At 38.6% G+C, this 21,221-nt stretch overlaps 1 protein-coding gene across 5 annotated transcripts in view; it reads right to left on the bottom strand.

Annotated features, from left to right (window-relative positions):
- Positions 1 to 21,221, bottom strand: part of LHFPL3 (LHFPL tetraspan subfamily member 3) — a 547,865-nt gene that overhangs the window by 319,492 nt on the left and 207,152 nt on the right. The gene's annotated exons all lie outside the window — the stretch shown is intronic.

Here is a 21,221-nt window from a genome sequence, read left to right as displayed (position 1 = left end):
TGTGGACCCAAGAGGAAGCATGAAGCTGCTTTGTCTGTACCCTGCTGACCTCACTGCCCCCAAGACTGGCCCAGATAATATTTCCCAGAAGATGTTTAGAAAGAAACTTTAAGTAGTTACAAAAATGCCATTTGCCTAGGTTGCATAATTTTAGTTGCCTCTAGAAATACCTTCACAATAATTACAGTTTAATACCATGATCATTAGTATCCCATCTACAGGCACTTAAATTATTGCTATCTGGGCTCTGCCATGTCAGTTGCCACTCCTGCATCTGCTCTGCTTTCTACCTTGTGAAAATATGTTAAAATATTTCATTTATTGAAGTAGTCTTTCTAAATTTTTTGACGAAGTGGGTGGGTAGGAGTTGTACTATTTTATTCCTGCATTTTCATTTTATTGGAGTTTCAGGAGGAATTGCCATGTTTAACTGGTATCCTGTTTTTAGAAAACAGAGAGTTAAATTGGTTGCAGCAGCTAGCCTTATTGTAGTGCTTTTCACCTTTAATTATTTTGCACCTGTTTTTTAAAAATTATTTCTCATGATTATCTGAAAGTACTTTATTTCACTCAGTCTAAGATTAGAAAACATTATTCTATGAACCTCTAAGAGAGAAAAAAAATCACTGACAATCTATGAAACAATGCTGAGATCTGTTGATTTTAAGATGCACACTGATGTCAGAGAGATAAAAATGAGGGAATATATTCATTCTTAGAATTGATAAAAAATGGTATCCATCTTGTATTGTTTGCTCCTTGAACCCTATTTGGAGGCAGGTGGAAAGTTTATAATAAATGAGTTAATGAGTTAATACTGCATTCAGTTTGTGACTGGTTGGCTGAGCTACTGACAAAAAGGGCAGGCTGACTACACTCCTGGTCATGCAAGAACACACACAGATTGGCAATTCTCTGAGACGTACACAGTAAAAAACTTTCTCCTTTGATGTCTGTATCTTTAAATCCCACAGCAACCACAGACCTTGCAAATGACTCAATAAAGATTTGGGAAATTAATCTCCAAGTACCTTTAATGATAAACTTATAAAAGGCTGTATGCAAACTTTTATTGGCTACTTTTTAAATAAGATGCCAAGTTAAACCATGGATTAAATTTAAGGTATATTTTGTTATTATTTAATGAGAGTAAATCAGGCACTAAACACAATGCCTGACCCAGAGTAGGTCTTCCGTGAACATTTGCTGCATAAGTAAACAAAATTAACTAGATCTTTCTAAAGCTATCATGGAATAGAAATTTGAAATGTCAAGTGGTATAGTTGAAATGGACAAAACACTTCACTTAGTAGTTCAGTATGATGCTATGGTTTTGAGTCTTGTACCCACATAGAGTATCAATGCTACTTGGATGATGTTTTGCAAGACTAATCAAAACAGTGTAGAATTCAAGATCAGGTATGGTCTGGGCGGAAAGCTACTGTGTTTCCCTGAAAATAAGACCTAGCAGAACCATCAGCTCTAATGCGTCTTTTGGAGCAAAAATTAATACAAAACCCAGTCTTATAGTAAAATGAGACTGGGTCTTGTATTAATTTTTGCTCCAAAAGACGCATTAGAGCTGATGGTCCGGCTAGGTCTTATTTTCAGGGAAATAGGGTAGACAACATTGTGACCTGGGCTGAAAGCTACAGCTCAGGCTCCTCATCTATAAAAGGAAGGAATTGAACTAAGCGAGCTCAAAGGCGCTCTAACCTACTGAGCCATCCGGCCACCCCTCTTTTTGCTGTTCTAATTGGTTGTTTTCTGCTACCTTATCTTCTAAATTGCTGATTCTATCCTCTCTGCTTCTTCTAATCTACTGTTGATTCCCTATAATGTATCCTTCATTTCAGTTATTGCAGTCTTTATTTCTCACTGGTCCTTTTTTATGGTTTTTTTAAAAAATTTATTTGTTGAAGTTACCCTTGAGATCATTGATCATCCTTATAACCAGTGTTTTCAATTCTGCATCCATTTTGTTTAGTTCTTTTTCTGGAGCTTTGCTGTTCTTTTATTTGGGACATGCTTCTTTGTCTCCCTAGTTGGCTGCCTCCCTGATTTTGTTTCAATGTATTATGTAGGGCTGCTATGTCTACCGGTCTTAGTAGAATAGCCTTATGTAGGAGGTATGCTGTGGAGCTCAGTGGTGCAATCTCCCTGGTCACCTGAGCTGGGTTCTTTAGGTGTGTCCCTTGTGTGGGTTGTGTGTGTCCCCTGTTGTAGTTGAGCCTTGGTTGCTATTTGCACATCTATGGGAGGGACTGACCCTCAGATTGAGTGGTTGTGAGGACAGGCCATGACTACAGTGGAGGGGGCTGTTGCGTAGGGGCTGAACTTATGGAATAGGATTCACATTAGCAGGGCTCTGGTACCTTGGAGGTGGCCAGGTGATGCTCCTGCTTGATCCAAAGCTGGCCACCACGTGTGCCAGCCCTAGGAACTCCTAGAATGGGCATCACTGGAGGCTAAGTACAGCCTGTGCCCTGCCCGGGACCATCTGGCATGAACCACAAATGGCTACCACCTGTGCTGGGCTTCAAGGTACCTCAAGAGGCCCAGTCATGAACCAAGCCTGGCTGTCACTAGTACCGGGCTAGGGCTGCTCAGCTAGAGGTATGGGACGTGTCAAAGCTAGATGTTTCTTGTTTGAGTTTTGTGAACCTTTGAGAGAGTTTAGAAAAGTCTGCAGCATTAGCCAAGACATGTCATTTGTATGGAAAAGCCACTAGAAGCAGACTGGGTGGGCCTGAAAGTTGGGTGGGGTGGGGTCTCGGGGAATCACCAGGGCAGGCCAAATGAGTGGTGTTAGCCAGGTTGATGGAGACTTAAATATGGCGGCCGCCTGCATGTGCATGCAGGGATGGTGGAGGGCTGAACAAAGAAACAGTGGCTTCCACCAGCTCCTCCTGCCTGGGAGAAAGCTGCCCTTCCAGCTTTTGCCCTGAAGCCAGACAATTAAGTTCCTTCTCTTATGTCCCTGAACCTTTTGAGCTGCTGCCCTAGTACTTGAGCTCAGAGCAAGTGCATCCATCAGCAAGTAAGTCCATGTGTGGGCCCTTTAAGAGGAATGCCTGAGACTGCTGCCACACCCCGTCTCACAGCCACAATCTCTGCTAGTTTTCACAGCCAGAAGTTATGAGGACTTCTTTCCCAGGCACTGAAACCCTAGGCTGGGGAGCCTGGTATAGGTAGGACTAGGATCTCTCGCTCCTCTAGCGGCAGGAGTGGGGGAACCTCCGCAGCTGAGATATCCCTTCCAATAGTTAATGATTACATGCAGTGTGGGACCAGCCTGTTTTGTGTCTCTGCCCCTCCTACCAGTCTTCAGGTGGCTTCTTCTGTACATCCTTAGTTGTATGGCTTCCCTTCAGCTAGACTTCAGGTGATTCTCAATGATTGTTGTTCAGTAGTTTAGTTGTAAGTTTTATATAGTCATGAGAGGAAGTAAGCACAATGTTTACCTACTCTGCCATCTTGACCAGATCCCCCTACTTATCCTTTAAGTTTCACGGTAGAAGTGACTTCTTCCAGGAGGCTCTCTCTGATATCACCACTCCCACTGGCTTCTCTACACACTCCCATAGCCTCTCCTAGAACATCTTGTCTTTGATTATCAATTTAATATGTCCAGTCCTCCCATCTATATTATATGTCCCTCTCCTGAGGGCAAGAACTGAGTATTTATATGCTTAGAATCACAGTTACTGATTCATGTTTGACGTTTAGTAAACGTATATTGAATGAATAAATTCATGAAATGCTGGAACTTTTTCATGGAAAACAGAAAAGCTGAAACTATGTGGATTCAGTTGATTCTGAAGTGCTTCACAAGGATAGCAGACATCAGAAAGCAACTGATTAAACAGAGAATTGAGCTAGAGTCCAAGACCCAAGCTGAGAGACTAAGACATATGAGGTCTGACACTTAAGTTCACAAAATCACCCTAGAAAAAGTGCTACATACCTCAAAGCTGAATATCACTAGGTCATCTTAGAAGTACTCCCCTTGGGAAGCTATGCACCAATGCCAGCACCTAGTCCACTCTTCAAAGCAATTTTGGAACTCTTTTTCTGTAATGGCCATCAGAGCTGTTGTCGTATTACCCTTGATATCCTGAATGTCATCAAAATATCTTCCTTTCAATATTTCCTTTATCTTTGGGTAAAGAAAGAAGTCATTGGGGGCCAGATCAGATGAGTAGGGAGGGTGTTCCAATACAGTTATTTGTTTACTGGCTAAAAACTCCCTCACAAACAGTGCTGTGTGAGCTGGTGCATTGTTGTGATGCAGGAGCCATGAATTGTTGGCTAAAAGTTCAGATCATTTTAGTTTAACTTTATCATGCAGCCTTTTCAGCACTTCCAAATAGTAAACTTGGTTAACTGCCCAGTTGGTACAAATTCATAATGAATAATCCCTCCGATATCAAAAAAGGTCAGCAACATTATTTGACTCTTGATTTGGACTGATGGAACTTTTTTGGTCACGAAGAATTGGCTGACTTCTATTGTGCACTTTGACGCTTTGTTTCAGGGTATTGATACACCCAGGTTTCATCACCAGTGATAACACAGCCCAAAACATTGTCTTGCCTCTCCAAAAGGTCTTGGAAACTTCGACTCTCCTTTGCTTTTGTTCATCAGTGAGCTCGTTTGAGACCATTTTTGCATACACCTTTCTCATGCCAAGATTTTCAGTTAAGATTTTCCTAACTGTTTCTCTATTGATGTTTACTTGGTCTTCTATGCTTCTCACAGTCAGCCAATGATTTTGACGCACAATTTGATTAATTTTTGCAATGTTTTTGTCAGTTCTGCTCATTACTGGCCCCCCTGACCTCTCTTCATCTGTGACGTGTTTGTTCTCTCCCCTCAGAATAACATTTACTCCATTTGTACACTGCTGTTTTCCTCATGGCATTACCCCCATAAACTTGGACTAATACGTCCCTGATTTCACTTCCACTCTTGCCAAGTTTCACAAGAAATCTAATGTTTATTCATTGCTCTAATTCAAGCTCAGACATTCTCGCGATGGCACACAAAAACACGCAACAACAATAATGAACACCACTCAGCAAGACATCACCACACGTTGACGTGAACACAGCTGTGAGACACTGATATACCAAGGTTATGAAACCTTACTGAGATGTTTGTGCAGTGCTGCCAATGTAAGCGCACTGTGGCAAGTTTGCAAACTTAATTGTCAGACCTCATACATAGAGTAAGGAATTGATGGCAGATAAGACTAATGGCTTTTGGAAATTTTGCACTAATCGCTTCCCTATTTAAACCTTAGTCATGATGTGGTTATAGTCATAACTTGTTTGCTTCTCCAAGGACCTGGAGGTCAAGGTATAAGATAAGTGACTGAAGGGCACTGGGAAATGAATGGTCCTTAAACAGTGTAAGTCATGACAAAAAGGACAGCAACTGTCTCCAATAAGACAGAGGAACAGTAGGTCTGCCCTGGGAGGAAGACCTGTGTTCACTATGCTTGTGGGGTAAGCCAATGTATCCTTTGTTTAGACAGGAAGGCAGTCTGAAAGGTTAAGAAATAATACTAGTGCAATGTCTAGCATTGGAGGCATATTAGAGGTACCCTGAGCCCACCTATAATCTCCATCTGTTCCCTTCCCCAAACTATTCAAAATGAATAGTCTAAATATAAATAACATGTTTGCAATCTTGGCTACAAAATAAATTCCTTAACCACCCATTCCAAAAAGATTGGTTCCTTAAGCCCCTTCTATGTGGAGGTTCTGGAGATACTGCTTTCAAGAACACCAGTTGGGGTAGGGGAAGCAGGTTCCCTCTTCATTTCTAGAGGGTAAAGTGAAGGAGTCGACCATGGGGACTTTCTGGGCAGGTTGCTTGTTTCTGTTTTTTAAAGCTGTAGAGGCACTGTCTGCCATTTTATCACTCACTTTCCACATGTTAAAAAAGGACTTATTTGTCAGTAACATTAAAAATGCACACAAAACAGTGAAATTTATGGACAGAATTGTCTTGCTAATCATACTCAACTTCTATTGTTATATTGTTTAAATAAACCAATCTCCAAATTTCTTTTCAAGGTTGACTCTTTTCAATGTAATTAGGGGCATATCATAGAGTTCATGCAAACCCTTAAAGAGAATTCTTAAAAGAGGGGAAAGTGCAGTGGAGGAATAGTTTGACATGCAGGGGCTCTGACATCTAGTTCTGGCTTGATGGTTAACTGAGTTGGGCACAATTTCTCTGGATTTAAGATTTCTGACTTGCCAAACTGGGGAAATTGGATTCCCTCTAAGGCTCTTGCAACTTCCAAATATAAAGAATTAGTATCATGCAAAATATTCTTAGTCACTTTTTTAAAAAATTAGTTTCAGGTGTACGACACCTGCAAAAAAAATGAAGCTGGACAACCTCCTTATGTCATATACAAGTTCAAAATGGATTAAAGACAATGTAAGATCCAAAACCATTAAACTCCTAGAAGAAAATATAGGATGTGAATTTGCAGACATTACCCTTAGTAATATTTTTACTGACATATCCCTTCAGGCAAAGGAAATAAAAGAAAAAATAAACATATGGGACCACATCAAACTAAAAAGCTTTTTTACAAAGGAAACCATCAATAAAACAAAAAGACATCCTACTGAATGGGAGAAGATATTTGTCAATGATGCATCTGATGTGTTAATATCCAAAATTTATTAAAAAACTAATTCAAGTCAACACCAAGAAAACAAACAACCCAATTAAAAAATGGGCAGAGAATATGAAGAGATCTTTTTCTAAAGAGGACATACCCATGGCCAACAGACATAGGAAAAAAATGCTCAACCTCACTAATCTTAGCCACTTGGTAAAAGAAGTCTTCTGTTGTATGTGTTCTATTTCCATCCACTCAGAAACAAATGTACGAATAAGTAATTTATTACTTCCATTAGACATTCATAATGATTAAAGAGTTAATGTTTATTATCAAAAGCAATGATCATGTTTTAGTAAAACTCTCATAGATCATACTGGGGTTAAAATGTCCCATGTGCCCTTTCTCATCTTTTTTCCAGGACCTGCATGCGTACAGTGTCACGTTATCCCCCTGGCAGTCTATGGCTGCTCTTCTTTTGTTCCAATACTGCCTTCTCTTTCTCTAGAACAGTAACAAGGAACAGAGACAAAACCCTAAGAGCATGCAAGACTGGGGAGGAAATCCTAAATAAACATAAACAAATTCTTAAATTAGGCTTCCCAAATTCAAAAAAGATCCCTTATCATATCACTCCAGAATAGGTAGTTCGGTTTCTATTTATCAAGAAAATGTGTTGGGGCGGCTGGATGGCTCATCTGGTTAGAGCACGAGCTCTCAACAACAAAGTTGCCTGTTCAGTTCCTGCATGGGATGGTGGGCTGCACCCCCTGCAACTAAGAATGAGAACAGTGACTGGATTTGGAGGGGAGCTGTGCCCTCCACAAACAGATTGAAGGACAACTTGGAGCTGATGGGCCCTGGAGAAACACATAGTCCCAAATTAAAAAAAAAAAAAAAAAAAAGAAAACAAAAGTGTACTATAGTTTTTGGTTTTTTTTTTAACAAAAACCTATGTTTACTACCCTCAAATTCTTACAGCATTTTAAAAACTGTGTTTAATAGAGGGTATCCTGCTAGTTCCTCTCCCTTCTCCCTGGCAAAAGACCCCAATAAAATTAGGAACTCTGAAAGCTGCTATTTGCTTTGAGCAGTTTTTCATCAAGTTAGCATTTGCCAAAACACTTCCTTTAAAAATGTACTTTAAGGGATCTTCTGAATGAAAAGATGATAGTTATATTTTCAGTATAATTGTATGTTAAGTGTATTTTACTCTATTCTAATTCTCTAAAAATTAACAACTCATTAATGATATTGTAGGAGTTACATTCCTTTATCCAGCACAGCTAATTCCTGCCCCTGTCTCTGCTCCCTGTTGAAACTTAGAGTATGAGAATGCATGGTAGCAGACTGACATGACAGGTTTCTTTTCAGTTGAAAAGAGTAGACAACTAAACCATCTCTCTTTGTTGGACTTTCATTGTTTGACTATCTTTAGTGGTGAAAACAATTGGTGAAAACTCACTTGACATGATACTTAGATTACTGGGAACTTCCATAATTTCTTAATTTTGCTGGGGTTTTTCATAGTTACCTGTTTTTTGAGTCCACTTGTATTGCTTTGGACACAATCAAGAGATCTGACTTAGCAGTAAATATTTTCAAGATGCAATACAATAATCTTTTATTCCCAATGTCAGTCATTCCACTCTCTGCCTCCTCCAATTCATGCTCTCTGTGAATGGATGTCATTCTCACTGACACCAAAATTAAAGTACAATACTATTGCTTGTTACAAAGACAAAGCAGAAAGCTTAGATGGGGAACTCATAAAGGGAAGAGGAACATGCAGCATACAGTTGTGCAATGCAAAACACTATGACCAGAATAAATGACAGTATTGAGAGAGAAAGGGGATGTTACCCACTAATCACTTTTTTTTTTTTTTTTAAATCAGGAAGAGCCACTGAGAAGAGCTTAGTGAAGGAAGACTAAAATAGTAACAGGCTTCTCCTAAGTTGTTCCCAGGATTCTTGCAGGTAGGAGGAAAGGGCCATTCAATAACTGATATAAGTATAACTGTAGCTGAAAATAGGAGGGACAAAAAAATTCCAAGTGGAGCAAACACCTACATAGAAAATTGTCTCATACTAGTTGGTATTTCCTTTACATCTGAGTTTCCTAAATTTATCCATATACCATTTGATAGTCAAACACCACCTGCACATAATTTATTTAATATTTTTCTTTAAATCAATTGACTTTTCTTCCCTAAATGAATTGATTTAAAGAAAACTTCCTATTCTACTTTTAACAGAAAACAAATTGCCATAAATATAAGATAATTGTTCATGTAAATACAATGAAAAAAAATCTATTTAGTTCTAACTAAATCTTGTGGTTGGCCAAAAGCTGTGCCTGAAAAGACCTGCTATTGCTATTTAAAAGGAAACTGGTTAATGTTAGAGACCAACAAGAGACTTTGTTCTTTTAATTAATAGAATTGAAAGATAATTGAAGAAGAGATACCTTTCTCATTTATGATTCACAGTTATTCAGTGTGGTCCCTAATGCTTAAAATTACCAGCTGTAATACCAGTGATGAAGTTCCAGACTTAGGAAAACACTGATCTACTTTAATCCCTATACAAGATGAACCCCTAAAAGCATAGCACTGTGAGGAAATATGTGCTATTATGAGGTAGCTAATTAGTAAAATAGTGAGAACCATTTTTGCTCTTTTGAAAAATTAAATACAACATAGTAGATCACATTTTTCAAGAAAACATTGGTCTGTGACCTTGGGTTATATAAAAATTGACAGACAACACTATTATGTATATTCCCAGTGTTTGAAGAAAAGGAAATCTCCCCAAAAGGCTTGATTTTCACACCCTCAAGTAAGTTCATGAAGCTGTAGAATTCTTCTTCTCAAGTAGAATATTAATTTTTTGAACTAAAATAGACTTAATCATTCACCAAATTGACACCCACATTTCCCTCTTGCTTCCAAAGCCATGTCTCCAAAGGGTGGACCATACATGAGCCAAAAATTATACTTGTGTTATTTTTAAAACTTTTGTTTGGTTTGTCTTATAAAAAATATGGATTAATATCTGTGGGGAAAATCCTTTAAAACACCATCATACTTTTTGATCTGTAAAGTTTGTTTTTTTGAAACTCAGGTGGTCTTTCTCTTGAAGGGAACAGAATTACTCAGTTAAAAGCTGTAGTTTAAGACCGACTGGCAGCCAGAAGAATATTCAACAAATGGCTCAGAGTGGTTATCTGTTGGGGAGGGAGTGTTAAAATTTTAGAAGGTTTTTATATTCTACTTTACATATGCATTGTTAGATTTAAAAAAAAAAATAAAAACGTATAATTTTAAAACTATTTTAACCAAAATAGAGTGCATCCAGAGAACCACAGGGTGATAAATATACTGAACACCATTCCTCTGAGGGAGGAATGAGATGGAAGAATGTTTAGCTTTGAGAAGACTTAGTTGTCTGCAAACACCTACAGGGTTGTCAGAGGGAAAAAAGGATTAAATATATGTGGTGTTTCTTCTGAAGGCAGAATTCAGGTTGATGGAAATAAAAAGAAAGAATATTTTTGTTTTTTATTCAAGGAGCATTTTTCTTATAACCTGAGACACCTATCAGTGAATTTGGCTTCCTTCAAAGGAGTGAGCTCCTTTCCACTAAATGTGCTCAAGAAAAGGCTGGGAACCACTTGCCAGAGTCTTCAGAGATGAGACAGCTGCACTGTAAGGAGGCAAAGGATGGAGAAGGAGGATCTTCAAGGTTTTTCCCAAATGGAAGATTCTCTGATCTGTGCAGAAACACAGAACTTCATTCTACCCTTCACCTTTTGCCGTTGACTGAAGATTGAAAATCAGAGGAGTTTGGTTTAATGGAGAATCATTTATGGTCTCTATACTGGATGAAATGAAAAATTCTGAACTTTTTCATGGCCTTTTTATTATACAGTCTAAAGTTGACACTTCAAAGTATCATGTAAAAATGAGAAGTATGAATTACTGACATCGTGAAGCATTTAGGGTGAAGTTGCTAAAAGAGTTTATAAGAGGTTTTTAATACTGAGGCAACATGAATTTAAGCAGAGTGTGAAATATAATCAAATTAACATTTTAATTCAGATGCTACTCTTACTCACATCTCCTGGGTTCTCCAAAAGAACTCTTTTTACTGGGTGAACACGAAAGGCAGGATGTGTGAGCAACGTGAAAATGTCTGATTCTTTACAAGACAAGAACAGGTAGTATTCCAGAATGATTATGAGACGGAAAAGTGGGATTAATAATATATATGAGTTCATAAGAAAGCAGCATAGAGTTTATTAGAAACACTTCTGTTCGTGAAAAACTGATGATTATAGAGAAAATGAGGCATCCATCCTAAGATAAACAGGGACAGGGAGTAGAAATAAATTTGCTCCTTGCTATCAAGAAAACTGCTCCTTTTTTTTGTTTTTGTTTTTTGCTTTGTGACATAAAAACTGCGAATCATACCATCAAGTCCAAGTTCTGATATGAATCCTGGTTTACATAACCTTGGCTGAATAGATAGTGGTGTCACTGAGGACATAACCAGGGGACCTGAAATTACAGTCATTCTTTTGGGCGAAGCATTTTTGTATGTGGAAGTCACCGAAGGAAAGGCTGATGCCTGAGCTGTCTGTGACCAAAGCGTGGTGCCACCATGAGGGGGTACAATGCTGATGACTGCTGAGCACGTGGTGAGACTGACAAACACAGGCAAAAGGTGGGAAGGCTACACTCAATAAATCAAAATTCATTGGGTATTCACTCTGTAATGATAAATTTTACCCATTCCAATGGCTGCTGGAAACACAGAAACAGTCTAATTTAATTTCAGCCAGCATTTTAAACATATAAGAGAAAACATATTTTGGAGAAATTAGCATTTTTATATAAGACTCTGGTGCTTTAAAACACAATGAGGCATGTCTCTGTTTTAGCAAATATTTATGATTCTCATGAGTTTGCCTTAAGATTGTCCTTGAAGATAATTAGGAAAATTGGGTGGCAGCAGGGGAGAGAGGGCAGCATAGCACAGTGGTTAAGAAAGTCTCTAGTGTCAAACAGAATTGGGTTTGACTCTTATTACCAGTATTTACAGGCCATGTGACCTGGGGCAAGTTACTCAACTTTAGTAAGCCTGTTTTGTATCGTGCACACAGGGGAAACAACAACATCTAGCTCACAGGGCTTGCTGTCAGAATTAAATGTCATAATATCAAAACTAAGTATGTGCCTGCACATATAAACCCTCAATAAATGTTAGCCATCATTATGAATACTCTATTCACAATTGTTGCTGTTAAGAGATCATTGAATGAGAAAGAGGACAGTAATGTGCAATTCTTTCTACCTTGGCCATGAAAGTAAAACTATCTTTAGTTTGCAGGTAAAATGTCATTCATTCATTTCCATGTCTTATTATTAGCTAGATGCTGGTGATACAGAGATGGATAAAACACTTCTCTGCCCTTACGTTGCCTGGAGTCCAGTAGAGGACATAGTCATAAAAACAAATACTTGCAGTAATACTTGTATGTCATGGGTGCTACACTAGAGATAAATATAAGAGATACCATGGCCCGGGGAGGAAGGTAAGGAAGGACACAGGAACACCTCATCCTCTGATTCTTTGTACTTCAATCACTATATTGTCTATAGCTGGACATCTATCCAGAGCCACAACATAAATGATGAGTTGAAAAATATACTTTAATAAAAATATGGCAGTTGAGGCTTTGAACTTTCTAGTGAAGACTAATCACCAAATCTATTAATTCTTAGGGGGATTGTTTTTTGTTAAAATATATTTGTTAGCATGTCATTTCCACATATGCTCAATATATGCTTCAATGTTCAGTCAATATAAAGATTTTTCCCCTATTAATTCACAAAAATAAAAAAGAGCCCACTAGATTTTTAGAAACATTATGTTATTTTACATACCAAGGAATAGAGTCATGGTAAATTTAACAGCGATCTAAAGAACTGATTGAAAAGTGTAGTCATTAATTTATAATGCTTTAGGAGATGAATTCTGATTTCTCTGGCCTCAGGGAGGGTGCCACCAGGATACTTTTATTGGAGACAAGAATCTGCACCATGCCATGGGTTTCCACCCATGAAGACAGAGACAACTAGAAGAGAACAGGAAAGCTGCCAGATAGGCAGTATGGTTGTTAGGATGCAATATAGGCTGCAGTCAAAAGTTAGGTCCCATTAGAGACAGGCTGTGTAGATACCGTAAGATTACAGGGTAAACTTGAGATGTCAGTATGGGGACAATAGAACAGTAAGTTCTGTAATAGAACAGATGATCAGAGCCCTACAGTCAACTGTGCAACAAATTCTTTATGTATCCTTGGCTAAGTCATTTAACATGCACCGCCATTGGCTTTCTCAGCTGAAGAACTTCCTGTATATTCTACAAATACTGAGTACCTGCCATAAGATAGTAATAAGATTCAAAGAAGAATAGGACATAGTCCCTGCCTTTAAGGAGCTCACACTTTGGTGAGGGAGATGAGCATAACACAAGTACCTTTAGCACCAGAGGAAGAGTGTCGCATGGTATCAGATGCTTAACCAGGACTGCACATCAGAATCACCTTACGAGTTCCACCTTGTATCTACTGAGTCAGTCGCTCTCTATGGAGACTGAATTTGAAAATTCTCCCCAGGTGAATCTCCAGTACACACCTATCAAGGATTCTATTAGAAGCTCTTTGTCTCCAGGGTTCCTTGAGGGCCCATAGGAGGGGTGTGGGGATTGAAGATGACGGCAGTTCAAACAAGGGTATTAGACTCAGGCCCCTTCCATTTCTAACATCTTTGAACCTACAGTACCTACATTGTTGGTACCCCAAGCCCTGACTGAGAGGGCAGCAGACATGCATCTGAGTCCAAGACCCAGAGAGATGGGAGGGTCCACATACAGCGCAGTTGGCATGACAATTATTTCAGCAGCAGGGCCCGTCTGTCTCTACAGAATGAGGTAGGGATCTGCAGAAGCACGTTGATGGCTGCCCTGGGTCCTTGGAAACATCTTCACAGCACAAACTAAAAGGAAAGAAGCCCCCTCACTCATCACCAGCCCCAGTCACTTCCTTCATTGTGGGCTGGTCTCTGACAAAACAGGTTTTTTATACTGTCTAAAAAGATTCTAGAACCTTCCAAAAAGAATAGACAAACATAGCTTTGTGACTAGAGGGATGCTTGTCCTAGTTGTTTGTTGATTTTGACCCTAAAGGTTACCCAGGTCTTCATTTGATACCACAGATGGGCTGACACACCAGCCTTGGGGGGGGTGTCAATACATTCAAAGGGAAGAATACAAAATGCTCACATCTCCTGACACAATGTGAGTATAACCAAGGCAAATGAGAACTGCATTGGCCCCTCCTAAAAAAGGCTCTTCTACTCAGTGGCATCTCCTGAGAATGAGTGATTTATTTTCAGGGCCTAAAACGTTGCCATGACTAAAGACTGCTCTACTGCACATGTGTTCCTTTGGATATTTAGAATCTTCTAAAATGTGCATGGTCTCTCAATCACTACAAATCCCTTTGGAAACTCTGTTTTCACAGAAGTTAAGTGAAAGACTGTGCCACCTAAACTTAATTTTATATAAAGATCACTCTGCTTTGTATACAAAATATAGAAAATACAGACAGTCCCCAATCTAAGGTGGTTCGACTTAATGGTTTTTCAACTTCATGATAATGTGAAAGCGATATACATTCAATAGAAACCAGCTAAGCTAAGCTATGATTTCAGTAGGTTATGTGCATTAAATGCATTTTCTTTTTTTTTACACTTTATTTATTTATTTTGAAATTCAATATTATTTTATATTAATTTCAGGTGTAAAATGCAAATTTCAACTTATGATGTTTTTCAACTTCCATTGGTTTCATCGGGATGTAACCCCACGGTAAGTTGAGGAGCATCTCTATATAGCTGTCTAGGAAGAAGTTACACAAATAAAACCAAGTTTGCCAAGAATTACAACAGTCATTGGGGAAGACTGGCACAAAAGAGTGTGAGGGATGAGTCACAAGCATATTACTTGGAGAAGAAAAACCCTAACAGAAGGTCAAGGAGAATTTTTAGCTTCATTTGAAAGGTTACAACATTTTTTCCTTGTGCAGTACCCCATGCAACACAGTTATTAAATGAGAACTGCATTTAAGGGATAAATAATGCTTTCCCTTGGTGCTTGGATAAATGAAGAAATAAATGGCACAGAGGGGACTTGGCTCAGTCACGTAGTATTTCCTCAAAACTTTTCATTTAAAAAATACTAATTGTTGTGAAATAGGGTCACAACTGCCCCAGGGTCATCAGTGGGGAAGAAAGACGAGACTTCCAGAGCCATCAATGGACCAATGGGAAAGAGATGAGAACAGGGCTTTAGGCCCATGTTGCGGCCCTGTCCATGTCTCTCAGATTTAATAATATGAATGACCTTTGGATATTACTTGAAATCCCACCATTTTTCCTCCTTAATATTAAAAAGAAACTCTGGAATCCCTTGTATAAATGTTTATTATTCACAACTCACTTTCTCAACATGTGCAGTAAATGCATTTTCTTTTTGTACTTCCAGATGTGGAAGCTGAGGGTAGGTGACAAGTGTAGGGAGAAGGTAGGTTCTGCGTCACAAAACTGATTAGAGCTTACCTCCCAATTCCCACCTGTGTTTGGCTCCTCCAGTTGAGATGCCTATTCCCTCTGGCGAATGGACGGCTGTGGCCTTAATAGTGTATGTACCACGCTTGTTGGTCCTGTCATAAATAGTCGTCACTCACCTGCGGTTGTCCCAGAATGGGGGCCCAGAATGTCTGTTGAGTAATAATATAAAAGCTACTAAAGGAAGATTTAAAAAGTCTCCCTTGCCTGTGCAGACCCAGTTTTTGTACAAAAGCCAGTTGTTATCATATTTTCTGATGAATCGAGATGCAACATGAGATACACCAAAGACTACACTTGCCCCAGAAATGATCCTTTGGAGTGACAGGTCATATTGCAAGATTGTTGGGAATTACGTGTAGTCAGGAAGATAAAGTGTGGTGCCGCTTAGCAAACAGGGAAACTTGAGAAATAAAAAGAGCCTGTTAGCCAACCAGATGAAGCACATGAATTTGCTGAATGGCCTTCATTAAAGGGCCAAGCTATCAGTAATATGTATTTTAAATTAGTGTTAACCCAGTTTAAACATTCAGACAGCTCTTATTTCTCCTCTACTTCCGGTCAATTCCTTCTCTTTTCTCTAAACCTCCCCCTCTCAAATCTGCTGAACAAACCTGTTTTGTTCAGTTGGACCAATTTAACTAATAGGTCAATTTAGTTTTATTCTTAAATACAGCTTTTTAAAAAGTGCTCAGGTAAATAGCATCTGATGCATCAGTCTCTTAAATGTATTGTTTAAAGCACAGAGCGTTCTGAACAGGAGGTAGACTTAAAATTATGATTTTTCTAGAAGACTTTAGTTTCTTTCAAAATATCTATGAGCCACGAAACTGAATAAGGTTATCTCCACAGAACTTAATGTTTTTCAAGAAATTTGTTCCATATGTTTGAATGCTTAGGTGATTTCAAAGACTTATTTTTACTTTACTAAAGCCTACTGGCCACCTATAATTTTAACTCATTAATAGTATTTTTCTGTTGACAAATTAAGCCATTTGTAAAATGACTCCAGATTAATGCAGTCCACACAAAGTTATTTAATTTTCTAGGTTCAAAAGATTCCACCACTGACTTCCTTTAGTTTATATTTCATGATCACTAGTGGAAACTTGTTGCTAATGGGAGCAGTGAGCATGGGTAATTCACATTTACACAGAAGCATCCCAGCCTGTACTCTAGCACTGAAAGGAAGGTGGTACTCTCCTCCCCAGTCTTCTCAAGAAGATTGAAAATCTAGGCACACTTTTCTCCTACAGAGAGACAAAGTGGGCATTATGGCATGGCGCTTGTAGGCTTCAGAAGAGAGCCTGGCGATGTTCTGTTATTTCAAGACCAACCTTCCTACCCTCACCTCCTTCCTGTCACCTTCTGAAGTGGACTGGGTACACACTCACATCTGATTGCCTCGGTTATAAGGCATTGCCAACAAGAGAGCCCATAGAAACACACTCAGAACACATTTCTCTATGTCCAATTTTGTCTGTTTAGTTTCTTTCTCATATAAGAACACTTTTATATAGATGATCAGATTCTATGAGGTATCTAGATGAGTTCATTATACTTATATTATTCAAATATCTCTGTATCCTTTGCAATAATCAGCTTTATGTTTTACACAACACAGGCCCTCCATGAATATTTGTTGAATTAAATGGCACAGGATTGAAAGTCATCAGTTCCTACTGCTGGCTGTTTTACCTATCTTAGTGGCATATTTTATAATGTAGGGAAAAGTTTTCTAAAAGTGGTACTATTACATCAAGAATTACTGAGTCTTGGATATGACATACAAAGCTCTGATCCAAATTTAGGCCTCTGAACATCAATCAGTAAAAGCAGAGGCAATAAAGCCCATAACATAGGGGTTAAGGTCATAGGTTTTAAGTGAGACAAATGTAGGTATAAATCCTGATTCTATCAGGTGTATGACTTTAGCCAGGTTACTTAATCTCTCTAGCCACACTGTAGCATTATAGAGAGGATCGGATGAGATACTGTCTGTGAAATGTTTATCATATGCCTGGCACATAACAAGCACCCAATAAATGGTAGCTGTTGCTGCTGTTATTGGGGATTTTCTATGGCAGGAAGATCAGTCATTGTTACTCAATTTGCCTAACATTCAATCACTAAGGCCTTGACTAAAGGCCCATTTTAATATTTCTGCTTAGCCAGATGATTTCTTAATTTACATTTATTGAGTTTTGTATATAGAATGCTATATTTGAAGGGGATAAAACATATTCCAAGGATCTTCCAATCAGATTGTTGGCGTGCAGTCTGGTTAGTTGCCTTGCAAGATGAGGAACTTGATGGCAAATAACCTTTGTAAATCATCTAGAATGCATGATAAGAAAAATAAGTATTAATGAAAATTATAATATCATTATAATGCATCCCTTTCCCAGATGAAGATGAGAATGTCAAATCAACTGAGATTTGTAAGAGCATTCCAAGAACAACAAAATAAACAGTCCTGCCACCAAAAATACTGAGCTATTTATCAAAATGAAAGAGACAAGGATGACCCATTATAAGACTGATGGATAACATAAAGTATGGTGCTACAGATCAGAGATTCTTTACTGATAAATTGTCATCAGCCAGAAATAAACATCAAGAGGAATCCTGGGTATCTTATGGAAAGGACGTTGAGATAGAGACATCACAAGTAAATCCTGGAAGAACATATCAGAATAAATCCATGATCCACAATAATTCACATTCACACTGTCAACACCTGAGCCTCTAGTCTGTCCAGACACTACTTAATGGGAGAGGAAGATTCCCCAGGTCTGGACTAATTAAGTTCCAGTGTTTATTTCTCAGCATGAAATGTCATTAACAGCTGAGACGTTAGTATGGCAACAGAGGGGACTTGCTTATTTGTAGGGTGTGAAATTATCTCAATATTTTGTGCTTTTAATTTGTAAATTGCCTTAAGGCTCATGAGAAATGTGACGAAGATCAGTAAGGCACAGCAAAAGAAAAGTTAAACTGAAAGGAGAAATGGGAACGACGTGATTTTAAACCACTTACATTTTAGATTCATATTTCTAAATTCATTGGGCATAGAAGCAGTTTCATATCCAACCAAGAGAGTTAAAAATTTTCTGGAAGGTACTCAGAGACCAGCAAAATAGTAAGTGGTCTCGTAATTCCTTCCCTCTATTCTAGACAACAAAAGAAAGACCTAACTCTATCTAGGTTGAAGATGTTGGGTCCTTTATAACTTATTATCAAAATAGACAGAAAGGTGGAAAAACAGCAGAGGAAAGCATATTTTTGTGTCTTACAGCACAGTTTGTGTGGGCTGCCTTCTGCCCTGAGTTATTAATCTTCAGATTAATCTTCAGAGGCCAACCTCGGGCTTCAATTCAGGAGGTGTAAACTAAGAATGTGAAATGTTGTTTCTCATGGGCAAGGATGTTGCAAAACATCTATAAAACAAGACCTGGATTCTTATTTTAGATTCAGGATCAAAATAACATGGTATGAAGCTGCACACTGAGCAGAGAGGTACCTCACAATAAAGAAAATCTAATATATAAATAATCATAATCATCATACAGATTAACATTTAATGAGGCAGCAGTCTAAATGCTTTATGGATATTAACCCATCCAATCTTCAAAATAACACATAAAATATGCACCACTCATATCCTCATTTAAAGAGGGAAAACCAAAACATAGAGAAGTTAAGTAGCATCCTCAGGTCACACAGCTGATAAAAAGCAGAACCAGGATCTGAACCCTTGGGCTTAATTCCTACTTTATATTTCCAGATCATAAAAATCTAGATAAAAAAAGGAAAATTAGGAGATAGCAATTTTCTTTACTGGATCCATTAGATTACAATTAGCACACCTAAAAACCTGCTATACTTAAAATTATTTCAATGATAAAATCTACATATATATATAAATTTCATAACATAGCTTAATTATAGGTAATATACAATTTCTTAGAAATGGCCAAGAACTGAATTGGTTCATTTTAAGTCTCCAACCCTGATTCAGGTCTCTATTGCTTAACTCAAAGGCGATAGTGAGTCCCAAAGATAATTTTTCCGAGAAGAGAAGGAGATGCCTTCCCATTCCTACTCTACCCCTAGGAAACTAAACCCTCCTCACAGGACCCTCAGTGATATTTCAGTCTGGTTAGAAGATCTCAACCAGCCCAACCATGAACAGGATGACACTCTGGTGAGCCTTAACCAGTTGGGAGGAAATTGCTACAGTACTAGGTCAGAGGGCTAACTATTCCTTATTGGAAAGGTCACAGCCCTGCTCGCCTAGAGTGGTGCTGGCCCTTGTCTGTGCCTGGCTATTCCACCCTGGTCTTCTCGCTAGTGTTTATTCTCCCTCATCTTCATTACTTGGTTCATGCCTTGCTCATTTGTGTGCTGCCTGATACCTCTCTAATGCTGCTATAGACTACATTAAGTCCTACGTTAAGTCTAGGTAGGACTTTACAGATGAGAAAACTAAGGTACAAGGAGGTTGTTCCCCAAGGTATATAGCTAGAAAGTAGTGGAACTGGATTCAAAGCCAGCCAGGCAGAGACCACACCTTTAACCTCCACATATAACCACCTCCCGGAAAAAGTGTTGAAAAGGCTTAAGTTAGGTAGTACTCCACCAAAGCAGGCAGGAGATTCCAGGCTGTGAAACTGAGTGTTCTAGAGAGTAGAAGGTGGCTGATGAGCAGTGCACACCATGAAATAAGGGAATGACCAGCTGGCCAAGTTTCTATAATCACCACATGGAGATTGATGTGCTTCAGAAAGAGTCCTTCTTTCTGTTTTCATACTCCTCCCTGGGAGAACTAGCCAGTATGGCCCTGAGTGTCCAGTTCTCCTTTGTTTTATTTTTTGATAATCATCCTTATTTTAAATGGGATTGCCAAATTTAGATTACTTTTTGGGTAGTTGTGTTGCCAAGTGCAAGGAGGGCATGCCTGGTCTCCTGCTTTGTCATCAATACTACAACTATTATTAACACTACAATAATAAATAATATAGTGAGGCATTTGTAAATAAACTTCATGGTGCATTAAAAGTACCTTGACAACATGACAGAGGCCTCCCTGAGCAAAATGAATCCACAGAAGCAGGGACAGCAAAGTGGGGGTGGGGGAGGGGCAAGTACAGAAAGGAGGCGACGGTTCACGTTCCGAGGGAGAACACTACACCCTTGCAGGTCAATCATACAGATCCTGCCTGCAAACCAAATCATACCTGAGAAACAGAACCCAAGGAAGAGCTATTCAAGTTAAGATTTATAGCAACTAGAAACATGCCAACATTGTTCAAACAGAAAAAAAATTTTCTTAAGAAAGGAAGGAATACAAATCTATGCTTTTCCTAAGCTCAAAGAAATAAAGCCTACTTAAAACCTATGTTGTTGGCAAAATTACAAAACATCTGTCTTCCCCTGGGCCAACTTAATAGCTGTTTTCCAAAATACTCCAAAACATGAATGAGTGTGTGTGTGTGTGTGTGTGTGTGTGTGTGTGTGTGTGTGTGTACAAGGCCAGGGTAGGAGCCACTAACCTTATTCAGTCTAGTAAGAACTGTTCCGATTAGTGCCTCATGTTGTGCAGTCTATTGAAAAGGTCAAGGTCTAGAGCTGAGCTAAATATAACCTGGCGAGAGTGAGCTAGGAGAGCTCTGGAAAATTTTAAGCGGCTTTCATACTGTTTGGAAGATAAAAACACTTTTTGAAGTGTGTGATTGAAAAAAAAAAGAGATATCAAGGACAACTACGACTTCTGATACAAATAGCTTAAAAAATCTAGAATAATTGCTCACTGTTTTAAAAACATCATAAAATAATGCTATATCCCCCTACATGAATTCCTCTATTTGAATCCAGTTT

This window comes from Rhinolophus sinicus, chromosome 4 (assembly GCF_057876585.1).
Source record: "Rhinolophus sinicus isolate RSI-liver-muscle chromosome 4, RSI-T2T, whole genome shotgun sequence".
NCBI classification, from domain to species: domain Eukaryota; kingdom Metazoa; phylum Chordata; class Mammalia; order Chiroptera; family Rhinolophidae; genus Rhinolophus; species Rhinolophus sinicus.
This window is presented reverse-complemented; position numbering and strand designations above follow the sequence as displayed.